Here is a 16,579-nt window from a genome sequence, read left to right on the forward strand (position 1 = left end):
CTACCCCCAAGAACACATGTTACACACGACCAGCTTGCCAGAGTCCCAATTCCCCGACATTACACAGTCAACTCGGAACTCAATTAACTTCCGCCTCCACTTTATATTATCCCTAATGGGAAAACCGGGGACAAACCCAGTTGTACTTTCCATGCAATTTAACTACGCGTAGAAACAGACATGCAGACACTGTCTTAGGAGCGAAACTTGCCCCATATGGTTGTTTCAAAGGTGGGATTTGTCCTCCCGTGGAGGATGGTCATGGCCCACCTGCAGGGCGATGACTGAGGCTTCTGAAGGGTTAACTCTAACCATTTTCTGGAAGCACCTGTGCTGTTTGATACAAGAAGCACCTTTTTAAAAGTTGCAGGGCAGGGCGTGCTGTAGCCCCTGTGCAAGCACCCTCTTCTTTCAGCTGAGGAATGAAATCACTGGAGTGAATCACAGCAAACAGCATGAGGGTCAGAGGGCCATCGTGCCCTTCAAAAGCATCTCCGGGTTGTCATACCCATTGGAGGAACACATGTCACCCACATGGGTTCCGCTGGAAAACGTGATTGCCCAATTGCTTTAATAGGGTTGTTTTCAAGATCTGATATTGAGAGCAGTGCTTCTTCCCTCTCACCCCGCTCTCTGCAAAACTGTTAACTCATCAAATGTGAAGGCAATTCAGAATTTTCAGTCTCCTTCTTCAGTCATACAGTGGCTTCTCACTGCCTCTGGGATCAAGGCGAAACCCTCAGGTGGCTGAGACGCCCTGTGGCCTGGCCTCCCAGACTCATCTCTCACGTTGCCAGCTCTGATGTAGGACCTTGAGTCCTGAGCATTCCTTGGGGTCCTCTGAAGCATCACAGGTTTTCTTTGATCTTCACAGCCTCTGCCTGGAACTCTCCTTTGCTTCCTCCTTCCCTCAGAATGTAATTTATTTTTTTATTTTTTGGCTGACCCAGCATAATTCCCTCTTCTGGTAATAGCATTTCAGCCTCCTTGGGAACCTATCCACTCATCTCCAAATCTGTCCACTTAATTAGGGTAGATGTGATCACACTATGAAGGTGGAACAGCACCTGTGCCTGGCCAGATATATACATATATATATGGAACCCTAAGAGCTTCCCGTGTGCCTGCTAAGTCATTTCAGTCATGTCTGACTTGTTGCGACCCCATGGATTCCAGGCTCCTCCAGGCTCCTCTGTCCATGAGATTCTCCAAGCAAGAATACTGGAATGGGTTTCCATGCCATCCTCCAGGGGATCTATCCCTGACCCAGGGATAGAACCATGGGTTGCCATGCCCTCCTCCAGGGGTTCTATCCCTGACCCAGGAATAGAATCCACATCTCCTGTGGCTCCTGCATTGCAGGCGGATTTTTCACCACTGAGCCACCGGGGAGCCCAAGAGACTTCTATTTTGCAGCATTTATGAGCACGTGAGCACATCATGGGGTCGCAAAGAGTTGGACACGACTGAGCGACTGAACTGAACTGAACTGAGCACATCAAAGATTTGCAGTAATTCCTAAAAATGAAATAAACAACAGCTTCAAGAATTCCTAGGAATTCGGGACCTCCCTGGAGGTCCAGCGGTTAAGACTCCACACTTCCAGTGCAGGAGGCGTGGGTTTGATCCCTGGTTGGGGAACTAGCATGCCGCAGGCTGGGCAGTGTGAGTAGGCAAAGTAGGTTGACTCCCAGCTCCACGTGCCCACACTCCCCTTTCTCCTCCACTGCAGGGACTAGAAAGCTGCAAACTACACGTCCCACCTCGTTAGCTGGCTTCCTGTGGTTCTGGCGGCACCGTGGAGTTAATAGAAGGTGGGAGAGGGAAGAGGCCATTTCCCCTGCTCCTGGTGATTCCTTTGACCGGTGACAGAGGCGGCAGAGTGACACGCGGCTTCTGACCCTACCCAGGCAGTTCGTTCCCATCAGCAGCAGACTCAGCGGCACCACGCCTGTGGACTCCGGTAACCTCACATCCTCCATCTCATTCCTCCAGCCCTTCCAACACCTTCATAATCAATTCCCTGCATTAAATTCCGTCGGCGAAATACGAGATTGAATACTTACTGATAAAATGAACTGGTGTAATCCACACCTTAGAGGTTATCTAACCTAGCCCACGATCCTATTCATGGAGAACAGCCCCCAGTGACCTGTGGCCAAGTCCCCGAGGCCAAGTGTTTACCACGTGACTTCCCCCAACCCCCGTGCCATCTTTGGCCACTGTTGCCTCTCCAGTTTCAGGCTGAACAGTCAGATTTGTCCTCCGGAGAATCAGAACATGTGACACTCAAACCCTGAGTGGGTCTCTGCTATTACTCAAGTTTAAAACAAGTCCTTGTGCGTGTGCTGTGCAGCAGGTCTCACCTGGGTTGACACTGTCCTCTATGGCATTGCCTGGACGCATTTTTTGGTTGCCACAACTTGGGGCTGCTACTGCCATCTAGCGGGTGGAGGCCAGGGATGCTGCTAAACATCCCTCAACGTACAGGGCAGCCTCCTCCACGAAGGTCAGGAGTGAGGATATAGGAGCTGGAGGTTTGGAGGTGGCCATGTTTGCTCATATGCCTGCTGGAAAGAAAAAAATAGCAGTGAGTGAAGGAGGAAACAACGCTGACACGTCTAGGTGGTGGATATACAGGGCGATTTTATTTTCTGATTGGTTTCTCATGAGCCCTCTTGCATGGAAAGAAACTTACTCTCATCTCTATTTGGTTAAAATGTTATTTAGTGCAGTGGTCCCCAATCTTTTTGGCACCAGGGACCGCTTTTGTGGAAGACAATTTTTCCGCGGACGAGATGTTTTTAGGATGATTCAAGCGCATTCCATTTAGTGTGCACTTGATTTCTATTATTATTACATCAACTCCACCTCAGGTCATCAGGCAATGGAGCGCAGAGGTTGGGGACCCCTGGTGTAGTGAGAATGAGGGAACCACAGCTGCATGGAACAACACGGATAAATCTTAGCAATAAAATGTCACATCTGAAAAGCCAGTCCCTTTAAATTATAGACAATATAATATTATTTTTAGAAAGCTCCCCCACAAGCGAAGTTTTTACACATGTTGCTTGGGGAAACATACATATTTGATAAAACTGTGAAAGAAAAAACTGGAAGGTAAGCACAAAACTGAGAATGTGGTCCCCTTGGGGCAGGGTAGAGGGAGGCAGGGTGATGGGAGAAGGGAGTAGAGAGTCGATGGTGTGAGTAATATTTTGAGAGTTGAGTTGGATGCCGAGTTCACAGGTTTTTCATTTATTCTTGTATTTTATAACATATTTTATATATAACTTTTTGTGGTTTCTCTAAGACTTTCAAGCTAGGTATGGTTTTTGTGGTTTTGAAATGGTTAAAAAAAATGAAAAGACTATTTCATGACCCTTGAAAATTATATGAAATTTAAATTTCAGTGTCCATAAAGTCTTGTTGGAATGTGGCCATGTCCATTTGTTTACAACTGCCTAAGGCTGTTTGCTGAGTACAACAGCAGAATAGAGTATTCATGGTGGAGACCGTATAACTTGGAAAATGAAATATTTATACTCTAGCCCTTTGTAGAAAAACTTTGCTGACCTCTTAAATATTACATTAAAGAAAAAAATTTTTAGAAGCTATCCTATAAAAAAGAGTCTAATCTAGTGATTCAAATACTTTATCTAGGTAATGCTCAGCTGTTGAGCTACTCAGGTCCCTTTTTTCTTTTTTTTATATTTTGTTTTCTTTATTACCTAGTCGTATGCTTGAGATGGGGCTTCCCTGGTGGCTCGGTGGTAAAGAACCCGCCTGCAATGCAGGAGACATGGGTTCCATCCCTGGGTCAGGAAGATTACCTGGAGAAGGAAGTGACAACCCACTCCAGTATTCTTGCCTGGGAAATCCCATACACAGAGGAGCCTGGTAGGCTACAGTTCATGGGGTTCCGAGAGAGTTGGACATGACTTAGTAACTAAACAAGAACATCATGCTTGTAATAAGAACTACTGTCAAGGATGGGCTTCCGTGATGGCTCAGTCAAGAATCCACCTGCAATATGGGAGACCTGGGTTCTATCCCTGGGTGGGGAAGATCCCCTGGAGGAAATCATGGCAACCCACTCCAGCATTCTTGCCTGGAGAATCCCCAAGGACAGAGCAGCCTGGCGGGCTACAGTCCATGGGGCCTCAAAGAGTCAGACATGACTAAGAGACTAAGCTCAGCACACATCATGGATGGGATACACCTTGTAATTTGTACAATGAACGATTCTTATGAATTTCCATATTTCTGTCAACAGTGCAACGGACTCCCCTTTCTGCTCACACCCAATCCTCACTCCCACCTCCGTCTGCCTCCACCCAGTTCTATCAATGTTCAATACAAACATGGAAATGCTAGGTAAATCTTTATGTTCCCATCAACCATTTCGCTCTTCCAAGTCCCTGAAAACTGATCTTCAAATAGAGGAAGACCTCTACTGTTGAGGTGTGAGGGGCATTAACAAATTTTGTTTTCCTATTACATGTATTTAAATTGTACTATTTTAGTCCCAGGTCCCCTATTTCTGTGTCTATCCTGCTGAGATGATCTCCAGGTGCTCAGAGGCAGTGTGAGTGTGGGTGGTCCAAAGGGAAGATGTCCTTGCATCCACAGCCTGCTGTTGTGACTCCCTGGAGGTCCTGGGGCCTCCACAGTGAAAGCTGATGGCTGATGGAACAGGATATCTGTTCTTCCTCAACTCGGCCAGAACCTCACTATTAACTTGTTTTCTCCTTCACTTTGGGATTCTTTGAGCCAATGCTCTCCCCCTGCACATGGCCGCAGTGCCTCCCTTTTACCCCCATCTCCCACCGTGAACTGCGCCCCCATAATTTTATCATGCCCAGGCAGTCCACCTTCCATCCCAGCCTCTGCAGCGAGCCGTGCTGCCTTCACCACCCTAGGTACCATGATCCATGTGCTAAATTTTGACTTAGCTGCCTTCTGAGTCCCAACTTCTAAGCCACAGGGAACGCCAGGTCTCACCCTTACTTATGTTGGGAACCAAGAATAACAGGGCAAAGCAGAAAGCCAAGGTTGTCCTTGGCCTCACCAACTTGCTGCTCCAAGTTCACTTCCAATGTGACATCCCTGGGTGTAGACAAGTCAGCCAGAGGAAGCCAGAGAGAGGATCCATTTTCAGTCTTACATGAAAAATTGAGGCAGGAGCCCCTCTTATCTCAGGCTCCCCCTAACCTGTTTGATGTAGGTCTCCTGGCCCAAAACCATGGTGGGAAGTTAAGACACAGACACCTTTTCTCTTATTCTCGCTGTCATTCCTTGCCCCCACCTGATAATAATAACTCTGTAGTCTTGGATCCAGTGAAGGAGGCTGCACACAGAACGAGATTTAAAGGACACTATCCAGGTGTACCTTTTTCGGCAGTCATTGCAGGGAGGAGATACCATATTGCCCCAGAGGAAGAGATGCCCTTATCTTGGCCCCAATATCTTTCCATTCTCATCTTGGATTGCTGATGTGGCCTGCATGTTTGGGCTTTGGAATCCATAGAACATCCCTGATTCCTTATAACAAATTCCTTTGTTTGGTTTAGAAGAACCCCACTGACGGACTTCCCTGGACCATCAGGAATTTAAGTTTCTCTTACTTTCAATGAAGAGCCTATCTAACCCAACTCACACTCAATGAATTCTGTAATGCAGTCACGTTTTTTAGTAGACATGTCCTTGATAGGGGGAGGGGAAGAAAAGTCTTCCTGGGCACTAATGTTTCACTGTTGATGATGTCTTTAAACACCACCACCCGTCAAACACACAGAGTTACTCAGACATGTGGTCCCAAATTCAAATCAGTTTCTCCCCTTCATCCTTCACTCTTCAAAGGCGTTGAATGATTTTTAAAGTAGACAGTCTGGGAGAAATAATGAAAAAGATTAGAGTATATTTACTCAATGGACTAACGTGCAGACGGATGGAAGACAAACAAAAAGCCTGGCTCAAGGTAACAAGTCATCATGGCAGCTACTGTTTCTGCTGGTGCTGCCACGTCCAGTGAAGGGCCTGAGCTAGCGACACACTTTAGCCCATTTAATACTGTTGACGTGGGATCTAGTCATACTGCTCCCATTATACAGATGAAGAAATTGGGGCAGAGAGCGGTTATATGATTTGTGCAATCAGATTTCTATAACTTGTATTGGAACAGATCAAACTGAAACACAGGTTTGGTACTAAACTCTCAGCCTCAGCTCCTTACCATGCCACTGCATCTCATACTTAAAAGCATATACAGGAAGTCTGCACACTGTGGCCCGCGGGCCACCTGTTTTTGCGAACCGTTTTCATTGGAACACAGCCACACCCATTCCCTGATGGATTGCTTGTGACTGTTTTTGTGATCACAGTGGCAGACTCAAGTCATTGCAACAGAGACCATCTGGTCTGCGAAGCCTAAAAGATTTATTAGGCCCTTTACAGAGGAAAGTTTGCTGATCCCTGGGAAGTGAGTCTTAGTCACTCAGTTGTGTCCAGCTCTTTGCAACTCCAGGGACTGTAGCCCACCAAGCTCCTCGGTCCATGAAATTCTCCAGGCAAGAATACTGGAGCGGGTATTCCCTTCTCCAGGGGATCTTCCCGACCCAGGGATGGAACCCAGGTCTCCTCCATTGCAGGCAGATTCTTCACTGTCTGAGCAACCAGGAAAGCCCATACAATATTCTATCAAGTGTAAAAAAAGGAAACTGGGCTTCCCTGGGTCCCTTAGCAACTAAATAATAACAAAAAAAGGGAACCATGGAACTGTAACTATATTGTTCCCCTACAAATGCAATACATGGGTGGTGGAAGCAAATGGATTAAGATGTGGGTTTTTTTTTTCTCTCTCTCTGAGGGGTGGAGAGGCTTAAATTTGCTCTAGTAATAAATTAAAAATTCAAATTAAGAAGTTAATTGATTGCATTATTTAAATAAACTGAAACAAAAATTGGGACATTTGAATTTGAATGGTATTTGCGAAATACACAGTGATGTTTTCTTTTCTCGGGCTAACATCAGCCCTCCTGAGAGATGGTCTGGCTCTTGCTAACTGGTCAGGCGAGAGAATTCGGGGCGTCTCAAAAGGCAAATCATTGCAAAATGTGGGAAACACTGAGATCAAAGTCCTGTCGGCTGGGGAAGTTTGGAAACTTTTATCGTCTTAGACATTTTGAGTTTTCCAAGGATAATCTGGGAGCAGGGCCGCGAGTCAGGAAGAGAGACGGGGATGGTGAGGCCGCTTAAAAAGCATTTTTCAGATACGTTCTTCTTAGCCTGTTTCACTGTAGCTCGGGGCTGTGTGTACTCATAGAAGGAGAAAACGCAGGCAAAGTCATTGGGAACACAGATTTTGCTGCTGATAGGCTGGGTGACTCTGGATGTGACATCTTGTGGTTCTGCTTGGATGAGCAGTCTCTCTCCTGATTGGCCAGGGCTCACCAATGTGTCTGCAGAGCTGGGAGATAGGTTGAGGCCGAAAGGGCTGTAAATAGACGCCCTCCTCTGTCTCGCTGGCTGTTGTCTGGGACACCTTGCTCCTCTTCCACAGAGGGTCTCATCCCCCAGGAGGTTTAGACACACCACCTTACGTGGTGGTCTCAAGGTTCCAAGAAGGTGAAGGCAGAAGCGTCAAGGTCTCTTAAGAACATGTTCTGGAACCCCACATCATGTTGGTTAAACCAAGTCACAAAGTCAAGCTCAGATTCACAGGGGTGGAGAAATAGACCTCACCTCCCTGGTGGCTCATTTGGTAAGGAATCCACCTGCAGTACAGGAGACCACCTGCAAGGCAGGATTCTGGGGTTTGATCCCTGGTCCAGAGTCCCTGGAGAAGGAAATGATGACCCACTCCAGTATTCTTGCTGGAAAATCCCCTGGACAGAGGAGCCTGGAGGGCTATAGTCCATGGGGTCGCAAGAGCCGGACACGATGGGAGAAGCAGCAGTCACATTGTCAAGGGCTGTGCGAACCGGAATGGAGGAATCTGTAGCTATTAAACAATGAACCACGAGAGGGATGGGAAAGCCAGAAGCAGGCAGAGTCTCAGGGAAAATACTTCAGAGGAGAGACAGTGGCCTGTGATTCAGTTACAACACGTCTGCTGTCATTTTGTAACCAGGCCTCGTGGTTTGCCCTGGCTTGGGTATCTGTGTTAGTCTGTTCGGGCGGCTCTAACAAAATACCAGGAACCCAGCAGCTTATAAACAACAGAAATTTATTTCTCACAGTCCTGGAGGTGGGCAGTTCCAAGATTATGGCGCCAGCAGATGCCATGTCTGGTGATGACCGGCTTCCTGGTTCACAGCCGGTGCCCTTTTGACGTGACCTCACGTGGCAGAAGGGGCAAGGGAGCTTTGTAGGGCCTTGTTTATGAGGGCACTAATCCCAACCCACCCTCAAAGGCCCACGTCCTAATACCATCACCACAGGGACTAGGATGTCAACCTAAGAATTTTGGGGGGACAGAAGCACTCAGTCCCTAGCCATGCCACTGTGCAGCCTCTACCCTCAGGCTGGGGTCCCAGCTGGGTGATATTTTGTGGGTTCTACTTTCTCTGTCTGGGCAGAGAACACTCCCCAATTTCTTGAGATGCTCTAGCTTTTTAGCACTCAAATTTCCTTTTCAATGGAAATTTCTTTCCTCGACAGCCTTCAGTCATTTGGTAAACACTTTTGGGCTTCAAACAGAGTCTTCGTGGTGACAGCTCCCTCTGTTTTACCTCCAGCCCAGCCTTTCCCTTGCATTCTAGACTCAGTCCCCTGCTGTCTCATCAACATCTGCTATTGTATGTCTAGTGGGCATTTCAAACTTCGTGGCCCGAACAAACTCCTGGTCTCACCCGGGCCAACATCATCTCTTGCGCGGCTTATTGTATAGAATCCTCAGCTAGTCCTCCCAAGACCTAGTATCATTACAATTTCCTGAGTGGTCCTATTGAAACCTAAAACAGAACATCCTGTTTCTCTGCACAGAACCCTTCAATTGCTTCCCATCCTATGCAGAGTAAAGCCGAAGTCCTTACCTGAAAATAGGTGTGGATGTGGTCAGTCTTGTCCAACTATTTGTGACCCCAAGGAATATAGCCCATCAGGCTCCTCTGTCCATGGGACTGGCAAGAATACTGGAGTGAGTTGCCATTTCCTTCTCCAGGGGATCTTCTTGATCCAGGGATCAAAGCCGCATCTCCTACCTCGGCAGGTGGATTCTTTTACCACTGAGGCACTGGGGTAGGAGGGGTAAAGTCCTTCTATGGAGCACAGACCCTGAATGGTCTCTACTTTCCGACTCCCGTCACCTCTCCGATCCCATCTGATCCCATTCCCTTGACTCTGGAGACCCTGAAGCTTCTCCTTGGAAACTGGGGGGGTCACTCTCATCTCAAGATCTTGGTGCTTGCTGTTACCTATGCCTGAATGCTCCCCCACCCCGCCCCCGTAAGATGACCTGATGAAAAAGTTATGCCCGGGGATGAGGGTATTCAAATTTGAAACTAAGATCATTGGTTTGTTGAAAGGAATCACAACGATGATTCCAAAATTCTCTTATGTAATTTTGAATAAAATTAAACCTCCAATCAGAAGCCATTCACTTGTAATAGAAACTCTGAACTATGAATGCAAGTCCTTCAAAATACAAAGCCTTGAACCAGCCATGACAGTTGGTTGTCTAAATAAAGGTGAAAGCTGTTGTTGTAAGTCAGACCTTGAAGACTTCAAAAATGTAAATATAAGGAGGGTGGGTGGGAAGAAATCTTTTCTATCAGATTTATGCATATTCTTGCCCTCATAAAATTCAACTAAATGTTTTTTTAATGTAACCTTGAGTTTGAATTGACAAACCAGCCTCTTAATGTTTAACTCAATGACAATGACTTCATTGATCGTAGCCTCTTAGACCTAGGGGAAAATAAAAGGCCTGCTTTTTTTTCCCCAGATGTAAATTACAAAGCAAGTAAAAATAAATTATGGCTATAGCAGAAGAAATTAAAATGATCTCGACTTTCCCCACCATGTTCCGTAGTAGCATCTGTAGAGAAGAGGCAGAAAGAGGAGGGTGATTAGAGGGGACCCTGACCAGATGGCCACTCCTGCTTCTGGAACTGAATCCAAGACGTTGGGCAAGCTTTCTAGGACCCCAGTAGACACTGCACTAGATGCGCTTGAGTTCAAGTACCTGCTCCTGCGCTTTCCAGCCGTGTGACCTTAGGCAGATCATTGCACTTCCTCTGCCTTTCTCTTCTCAGCTGTAGAACTAACATCCTTGTATCAAGGTAGCTGTGAGTCTGAAGTGAGATAATGCCCATGGATTGTTTATTTAGCACACAGTGTAGCACAGAATTCATTACAAGGATGTTTCTCTCACCTGAAGTCTTCTTAATTCACCCTGGGATGTCTTTGATCCTTGAAAACTTCCAGAGCCCAAAGGACTAATGCATCCCAGACTGGCTGGATCACAAAGCCAATGGCGGAGTCAGAATTTGAACTCACATATGTCTAACTCCATCAGGTGCTCTTTCCAAGTCGTTGAGTATTTCTGGAACTTCAACCACTCAGTAGCCACCTTCATCTCACACTTTTCACCAGATATGCACACCACCTGCAACATTACTTTCTTCAGTTCAGTTCAGTTCAGTCACTCAGTCATGTCCGACTCTTTGAGACCCCATGAATCGCAGCACGCCAGGCCTCCCTGTCCATCACCATCTGTCGGAGTTCACACAAACTTATGTGCATCGAGTCAGTGATGCCATCCAGCCATCTCATCCTCTGTCGTCCCCTTTTCCTCCTGCCCCCAATCCCTCCCATCATCAGAGTCTTTTCCAATGAGTCAACTCTTCGCATGAGGTGGCCAAAGTATTGGAGTTTCAGCTTTAGCATCATTCCTTTTAAAGAAATCCCAGGGCTGATCTCCTTCAGAATGGACTGGTTGGATCTCCTTGCAGTCCAAGGGACTCTCAAGAGTCTTCGCCAACACCACAGTTCAAAAGCATCAGTTCTTCGGTGCTCAGCCTTCTTCACAGTCCAACTCTCACATCCATACATGACCACTGGAAAAATCATAGCCTTGACTAAATGGACCTTTGTTGGCAAAGTAATGTCTCTGCTTTTCAATATGCTATCTAGGTTGGTCATAACTTTTCTTCCAAGGAGTAAGCGTCTTTTAATTTCATGGCTGCAATCACCATCTGCAGTGATTTTGGAGCCCAAAAAGATAAAGTCTGACACTATTTCCACCGCTTCCCCATCTATTTCCCATGAAGTGATGGGACCAGATGCCATGATCTTAGTTTTCTGAATGTTGAGCTTTAAGCCAACATTTTCACTCTCCTCTTTCACTTTCATCAAGAGGCTTTTTAGTTCCTCTTCACTTTCTGCCATAAGGGTGGTGTCATCTGCATATCTGAGGTTATTGATATTTCTCCCAGCAATCTTGATTCCAGCTTGTACTTCATCCAGCCCAGTGTTTCTCATGATGTACTCTGTATAGAAGTTAAATAAGGAGGGTGACAATATACAGCCTTGACGTACTCCTTTTCCTATTTGGAACCAGTCTGTTGTTCCATGTCCAGTTCTAACTGTTGCTTCCTGACCTGCATATAGGTTTCTCAAGAGGCAGATCAGGTGGTCTGGTATTCCCATCTCTTTCAGAATTTCCCACAGTTTTTTGTGATCCACACAGCCAAAGGCCTTGGCATAGTCAATAAAGCAGAAATAGATGTTTTTCTGGAACTCTCTTGCTTTTTCCATGATCCAGCGGATGTTGGCAATTTGATCTCTGGTTCCTCTGCCTTTTCTAAAACCAGCTTGAACATCTGGAAGTTCACAGTTCATGTATTGCTGAAGCCCGGCTTGGAGAATTTTGAGCATTACTTTACTAGCATGAATGAGATGAGTGCAATTGTGTAGTAGTTTGAGCATTCTTTGGCATTGCCTTTCTTTGGGATTGGAATGAAAACTACCTTTTCCAGTCCTGTGGCCACTGCTAAGTTTTCCAAATTTGCTGGCATATTGAGTTCAGCACTTTCACAGCATCATCTTTCAGGATTTGAAATAGCTCAACTGGAATTCCATAACCTCCACTAGCTTTGTTCGTAGTGATGCTTTCTAAGGCCCACTGACTTCACATTCCAGGATGTCTGGCTCTAGGTCAGTGATCACACCATCGTGATTATCTGGGTGGTGAAGATCTTTTTTGTACAGTTCTTCTGTGTATTCTTGCCATCTCTTCTTAATATCTTCTGCTTCTGTTAGGTCCATACCATTTCTGTCCTTTATCGAGCCCACCTTTGCATGAAATGTTCCTTTGGTATCTCTGATTTTCTTGAAGAGATCTCTAGTCTTTCCCATTCTGTTGTTTTCCTCTATTTCTTTGCATTGATCACTGAGGAAGGCTTTCTTATCTCTTCTTGCTATTCTTTGGAACTCTGCATTCAGATGCTTATATCTTTCCTTTTCTCCTTTGCTTTTTGCTTCTCTTCTTTTCACAGCTATTTGTAAGGCCTCCCCAGACAGCCATTTTGCTTTTTTGCATTTCTTTTCCATGGAGATGGTCTTGATCCCTGTCTCCTGTACAATGTCATGAACCTCACTCCATAGTTCATCAGGCACTCTATCTATCAGATCTAGGCCCTTAAATCTATTTCTCACTTCCACCGTATATTCACAAGGGATTTGATTTAGATCATACTTGAATGGTCTAGTGGTTTTCCCTATTTTCTTCAATTTAAGTCTGAATTTGGCAATAAGGAGCTCATGATCTGAGCCACAGTCAGCTCCCGGTCTTGTTTTTGCTGACTGTATAGAGCTTCTCCATCTTTGGCTGCAAAGAATATAATCAATCTGATTTCTGTGTTGACCACCTGGTGATGTCCATGTGTAGAATCTTCTCTCGTGTTGTTGGAAGAGGGTGTTTGCTATGACCAGTGTGTTCTCTTGGCAAAACTCTATTAGCCTTTGCCCTGCTTCATTCCATGTTCCAAGGCCAAATTTGCCTGTTACTCCAGGTGTTTCTTGACATCCTACTTTTGCATTCTAGTCCCCTATAATGAAAAGGACATCTTTTTGGGGTGTTAGTTCTAAAAGGTCTTGTAGGTCTTCATAGAACCGTTCAACTTCAGCTTCTTCAGCATTACTGTTTGGGGCATAAACTTGGATTACTGTGATATTGAATGGTTTGCCTTGGAAACGAACAGAAATCATTCTGTCGTTTTTGAGATTGCATCCAAGTACTGCATTTTGGACTCTTTTGTTGACCATGATGGCTACTCCATTTCTTCTGAGGGATTTCTGCCCTCAGTAGTAGATATAATGGTCATCTGAGTTAAATTCACCCATTCCAGTCCATTTTAGTTTGTTAATTCCTAGAATGTCGACATTCACTCTTGCCATCTCCTGTTTGACCACTTCCAATTTGCCTTGATTCATGGACCTAACATTCCAGGTTCCTATGCAATATTGCTCTTTATAGCATCGGACCTTGCTTCTATCACCAGTCACATCCACAACTGGGTATTGTTTTTGCTTTGGCTCCATCCCTTCATTCTTTCTGAAGTTATTTCTCCACTGATCTCCAGTAGCATATTGGGCACCTACAGACCTGGGGAGTTCCTCTTTCAGTATCCTATCATTTTGCCTTTTCATACTGTTATGGGGTTCTCAAGGCAAGAATACTGAAGTGATTTGCCATTCCCTTCTCCAGTGGACCACATTCTGTCAGACTTCTCCACCATGACCCGCCCATTACTTTCTTAAAGCTATTTAAATCAATTCATTTTATTACAGCAATAAGTTTATTTAAATATGAAATGTTACATCTCAGAATGGAAAACCAGCATCACTATAACACAGACAGTAACTCTAATACTTTATGTGTATGTACTTACATATACTTATTTTTTAATGAAACCAAAACAATGTTGTTCAATCTCAGCTAGATGCTGTGATGCGCTGAGAACTCTGAACCTGAAGCTGCCTCAATTATGAAGGGAGATTATGTGTTAGTGTTGAAAGTGGGGCTTCCCAGGTGGGGCAGAGCTAAAGATTCTGCCTGTCAATGCAGGAGACACAGGAGAGGTAGGTTCTATCCCTGGGTCGGGAAGATCCCCTGACGGAGGAAATGACAATCCACTCCAGTATTCTTGTTGGGATAATCTCATGGACAGAGGACTCTTTGTGACCCCATGGACTGTAGCCCATCAGGCTCCTCTCTCCGTAGATTATACTTGGACCCAACTGAACATACATGCACGAGAGCATCTGTGTTAGATGTATCCTCACCTTCAAGTGAGACTTTCTCCTGAATGTAATAGAATAGTTGAAAGATAATTGGACAGGGATTATTAACACTATCACATGGAGAAAGCAATGGCAACCCACTCCAGCACTCTTGCCCAGCAAATCCCACTATGTGATAAAGTGTTCCATGGCATACTCACATGCAGTTTGCAACCAAAACATCATTTCCCACACCACCACGGTTAAAGGCCCCCACACTTTGCTAAACACTGCCTTACACTGAGGAACAAGAGGTCTTGTTGTAGACTAGTTTTCAAGGTTTTACAATCACCCACTGATGGTAACAAGTATAAACCCACATTCATCACCATATCTGTATTCCCGTTCTTATCTCAATCTGTATAGATATATCGATATCTGAATGCAGTCTTGGCTGTATCTAGAACAATGCATAACAAAGTACCTAGAATATACACACATGTATCCTACTCTTGGTTGATTTTATGGTTCTCATTCATTTCAGATACACAGCCTCATGGGAAGTAATGAAAACTGTCACTTTTATCCATTTTTACACACTAATATTTCCTTCCTGTCCCTTTTTTTCCCTTTCCTATCCTATATTGTCACCCTGTTTATTTAACTTACATGCAGAGTACATCATGAGAAACGCTGGACTGGAAGAAACACAAGCTGGAATCAAGATTGCCAGGAGAAATATCAATAACCTCAGATATGCAGATGACACCACCCTTATGGCAGAAAGTGAAGAGGAACTAAAAAGCCTCTTGATGAAAGTGAAAGTGGAGAGTGAAAAAGTTGGCTTAAAGCTCAACATTCAGAAAACGAAGATCATGGCATCCGGTCCCACCACTTTATGGGAAATAGATGGGGAAACAGTGGAAACAGTGGCAGACTTTATTTTGGGGGGCTCCAAAATCACTACAGATGGTGACTGCAGCCATGAAATTAAAAGACACTTACTCCTTGGAAGAAAAGTTATGACCAACCTAGATAGCATATTCAAAAGCAGAGACATTACTTTGCCAACAAAGGTTTGTCTAGTCAAGGCTATGGTTTTTCCTGTGGTCATGTATGGATGTGAGAGTTGGACTGTGAAGAAAGCTGAGTGCCGAAGAACTGATGCTTTTGAACAGTGGTGTTGGAGAAGACTCTTGAGAGTCCCTTGGACTGCAAGGAGATCCAACCAGTCCATTCTGAAGGAGATCAGCCCTGGGATTTCTTTGGAAGGAATGATGCTAAAGCTGAAACTCCAGTACTTTGGCTACCTCATGTGAAGAGTTGACTCATTGGAAAAGACTCTGATGCTTGGAGGGGTTGGGGGCAGGAGGAGAAGGGGACGACAGAGGATGAGATGGCTGGATGGCATCACTGACTCGATGGACATGAGTCTGAGTGAACTCCGGGAGTTGGTGATGGACAGGGAGGCTTGGTGTGCTGCGATTCATGGGGTCGCAAAGAGTCGGACACGACTGAGTGACTGATCTGATCTGATTTGATCCTATTTGATTTTTTAAAAATGCTTACCAGAACCCATAATATAAATACTTAAGTTACACCAAAAAGGCAATGATAGATAAAAGATAAGAAGGCTTCTGGAAGGAGAGGGAGATCTCAGTGCCTCTAAGTGTTCTAATGCTTAAACTGTGCTTCCGGGGCCCTGGGCTCCCCCAGAACCTTCAGCCATTCCATAAGATCAAAACTTATTTTTGTTTTGATATAATGATAATAAGATGCTATTTGCCTTTTTCCCTCTCATTGTCTCACAAGTGTCGAGTGGAGTTTTTCAGAGGTCACATGATGTATGATGATGTCATCGCCTGATATTAACATAGACTGGGCTTGTTATTGTTCTTTGCACATACATTAATGTGTATTCTAAACATTTCCTGATTTTGATTTCTAATACAGTAAAAATCAAGGTGTTCTTTGGAGTCCTCTCTCATTCTCAAGAGTCTACAGGGTTCATGAGACCAGCAGCCTTGAGAACTGCTTGCTTTAAAATGATTTGCTAGATTAATGAATGAAGAAGTAGTATATCGGGCTGAGGGAAAGAAATAAAAGTTTGTGTTGGGGGCTTCCCTGGCAGTCCAGTGGTTAAGAATCAGCCTTGCAGCGCGAAGGACACCAGTTCGATCCCTCGTCTGGGAAGATCCCACCTGCTGCGGAGCAACCAAGCCCATGCGCCACAGCTACTGAGCCCGCGCGCGGCAGCCGCTGACACTGGTCACCTAAAGCCTGTGCCTGCAGCAAGGGAAAGCACCGCAGTGAGAAGCCTACACGTGGGAACAAAAAGTAGCTCCCATTCTCC

General features: G+C 45.2%; 1 long non-coding RNA gene across 2 annotated transcripts in view; it reads left to right on the forward strand.

Moving 5' to 3' along the window:
- The window catches only part of LOC147360077 (uncharacterized), a 45,371-nt gene extending 29,171 nt beyond the window's left edge, over positions 1-16,200 (forward strand). The window contains exons 2-3 of one of the 2 annotated variants that reach the window (XR_015138947.1): positions 1,733-1,963; positions 14,902-16,200. This is a non-coding gene — a long non-coding RNA (uncharacterized LOC147360077). Of the gene's footprint in view, positions 1-1,732; positions 2,405-14,901 lie in introns of those variants that run through there. The other variant, XR_015138946.1, reaches the window with a different exon arrangement.
- The last annotated feature ends 379 nt before the right edge of the window (positions 16,201-16,579 follow it).

This window comes from Bos grunniens, chromosome 13 (genome assembly GCF_055505025.1).
Source record: "Bos grunniens cultivar Pamir isolate PY7600 chromosome 13, Bosgru_T2T1.0, whole genome shotgun sequence".
In the NCBI taxonomy this organism is placed as follows: domain Eukaryota; kingdom Metazoa; phylum Chordata; class Mammalia; order Artiodactyla; family Bovidae; genus Bos; species Bos grunniens.